Source organism: Ipomoea triloba, chromosome 6, assembly GCF_003576645.1.
Source record: "Ipomoea triloba cultivar NCNSP0323 chromosome 6, ASM357664v1".
Lineage (NCBI taxonomy): Eukaryota > Viridiplantae > Streptophyta > Magnoliopsida > Solanales > Convolvulaceae > Ipomoea > Ipomoea triloba.
In genome coordinates, this window is record NC_044921.1 from 16,151,807 (window position 1) to 16,155,505 (window position 3,699).

Consider the following 3,699-nt stretch of genomic DNA (forward strand, 5'->3'; position numbering starts at 1 on the left):
AAAAATTTTTTTTTTTTTTTTTTTTTTTTTTTTTTTTTTTTTTTTTTTTTTTTTTTTTTTTTTTTTAGTGAAAGTTCCAAGTTAGTACATAATTTTATAAAATCTATGCATTCATATTGCAGTGAGAAGCGTTTGTAGTTCAATGGTTAGGATAATTGCATTCCAAGCAATATTCGGGTTCAAGTATTGATTTATCCTTTTTAATTGAACTCTCTATGGATTGTCCGATTGACAGTTAAACAATTGGATGTCAACGTTTAAATACAAATCTACGGGTAATAACTTTTATTAACTTTTTTCAAAATTGAACCAAATAACATCTTATCACTCCCGGAAAAGTAATTTTAGAGCTGATACTTAAAACATTTGATTGAAGTATTAGTCAATTTGAACTCAACCTACTTGCAATCCTTTGCACAATGATATATATATTTTTTGGGGTTTATTTTTTTACACTAGTAAAAGTATTTTTTTGGGGGAAAAAGTCAAATAGACTATCCAACTTTACACCAAAGTGCAATTAAGATTTCTAAACTTTTTAAAAGTGCAATTAAACATTTTAACTTGTTAAAATTGATCAAATACACCCAAATCACCAATAACCAACAAGTTACCTGTAAAATCTGCGATTAACGACCAACGAATGGTTGCCGGTCGCCTTCTGAGACCACTGCTCACCCTCTTCGGCGGAGAAGGCGACCACTCGATTGCCTTCTCTAGGCGACCAGTTGGTCGCCCTCTCCGGCGTAGAGGGAGACCTATGGTCGCCTTCTCTAGGCGACCATTTGGTTGCCTTCTCTGGCGGAGAGGGTCGCCTTCTCCAGGTGACCATTTGGTTGCATGGAGAGGGCAACCAAATGGTCGCCCTCTTCATCGTAGAGACTAGAGGGCGACCAGCCACAATCACAGGTTGTTGGAGCGTCGTTGGTGTCGAGTTACCTACTATTGAATGTCAATTACTGATTTTGAAATTTTAATGCACAAAAATGGCTTGTTCTAGAGCTTAATTGCACTTTAAATTTAAAAAGTTCAAGGTACTAATTGCACTTTGATGTAAAGTTATGGATTTATTTGACCATTTTTTTAAAACTCTTCTCTCCAACAAAGTCATTTTAATAATGTAAGCAAACTTGGCAAAGAAAAAAAAAAAACTAACTATATAACATTATATACGTTAATAACCAAAACTATAATTAATTGTGTCAATGAATATAACGTGTTAAAGAACTTCAATAATGCCTCTAATTTGGATAAGCTTTTTACACACACCACCAAATAGCACTTAAATGAATACCTTACCATATCAATAATGATTCTTGTGGTCTCAATAACTCTATCAAATTAATAATATTTAGTTATTTACTGTTAGCCTCTTTTTCGTAACATACACATTCTATCGTAGTTAATATATGTTTTATAATGATTTTTTACAACACTAATTCCTAATTTTTATAAAAAAATTATTTTAATATTCTTAAGTGAATGAATATGCACCACTATTTTAATATTCTTTAGAAACTAATATTTTATAAGTTCAAAATTACCAAAACATTTGTCCTACTAGATACGCCAACCACATCTCTTTCATTGACGGGGCAAGTATGTGAAAGGACTAATACTTGTTCCTTGTCCCACTACATTAATTTCTTTGCAAGACTCAGTCTAATAGTTCACACGAAGTATTGTGTGAGCCATTCCTTTTTCACAATTGAACAAATAAAAAAACAATACAACATCAATTATTGGTTCAACTTAATTTAGAGAGTCAAGAAAGTTTATGTGATCTGCTGCTATATAGTTTTTGCTGATTGAAGAAAGTTTATACGCCATGGAGTTCCCCAGGAAGGTTGGGTTTCTCACCCTCTGCCACCATCTTCTTCTGACAATTTCCTTTTTCTGCGTCCAATTTGGTGTTTGTAGAGATACAATTACTGCACACCATTCTTTGAAAGGATCAGAAACTATAATCTCCAATTCCCAAATTTTCAAGATGGGATTTTTCCGCCCGGAAAATTCGAGCAAGTATTACGTTGGCATCATGTTAAACGTCCCGTCACTGGCCGTTTTATGGGTAGTCAACAGAGACAAAGGTATGGATGATTCCAGGGGAATCATGGGAATCTCAGAAGATGGGAATCTTGTGGTGTTGGATGGAGAGAAGAGAGTAGTATGGTCTACTTCTAAATCTAATATTTCGACTTCTTCTCCTGCAAATACTATTGCTCAGCTCCTGGATACTGGAAACTTGGTGTTGAAAGATAGCTCAAGTGGGAGATATTTATGGCAAAGTTTTGTTGATATGTCATGCGCATCGAGGACCAGAGGAGGCCACAAATTACAATGAATAAGGAACAGGAAGGTGATATTCAAATCCAGTTGTTGAAGATGGCATAGTTAGAAGACAAAACAGACCAACAAGGATAAGAATACCTCCAAGGTGGCTTCAAGATTACGTTTGAGATCATGGGTCTCAATCCTAAGACGGGTAAGATCTTTCATTAATAAAAAATTTGATTCAGTAATCAAATATTTGACTGTTTCACGAATTGAGACCCGTAAATCAGTTTCATACAAGTGTTACCTTATAGAAATTATTGCTTAGAAATTATACTATGCAGTTATCTAAGTTGTCTTGTTTTTCTAAAAGGTAGTGAGAGTAGTACTATATATATTTCAATCATAGTTTACAGTAAAATAGAATTTTTGGGAATAAAATATTTCTTTACCATTTCTCTGTACTTCTCCCTTCTCTTATTCTTCTCTTGCTTCCTCCTATATCTACCATAAGCTCTCTTGGGGTTTAGAGTTTGCACTTAGAAAAAAATATTTGTATTCTTTAATATTTTGAGATACAACAAAAAATACGTAAAAGGGAACAAAATTGGATCACTTGACATTTTCACATGCGATTAAGACCTATGATATACAAGAAGATATACAGAAATTTCGGATTGCTCTGCCAAAGAATTTCACTATTAAGTTGTGTAACTGAGAATTTTATTAAAGAGATATTCTCAAAATGTTTATACGGTATTACACAGGAAAATATTGCAGCGATGACCTTTCATCTTTCAGACTATTATCATTTATATATCAATGTAAAACCTTTCAGATCTTTTTGAGATCATTCTCACATCACTTTTTGATTACTAAGACTCATCTCATATCCATTCCAAGAAAATATATATATATATATATATATATATATATATATATATATATGTATATATATTATAAACTTTATACTATTTTTATATAAACTTTATATTATTTATGAAAATGATGACCCGCTAATTTTTTACTTGATTTCTTATTCATCAGATCTGTCCACACGTTCTCACCTGATTAAGGGTTTTTAAGTACATTTATGCATCATACAAAAAAATATATATATTTATAATTTTCTATGCACCCATATATATATATATATATATATATATATATATATATATTATAAACTTTATACTATTTTTATATAAACTTTATATTATTTATGAAAATGATGACCCGCTAATTTTTTACTTGATTTCTTATCCATCAGATCTGTCCACACGTTCTCACCTGATTAAGGGCTTTAAGTACATTTATGCATCATACAAAAAATATATATATATATTTATTATGCACCCACATTCTATTTTATAGTTAATATATGTTCTTTAATGATTGGGAACAGCAAACTATTGATATCAACATAAA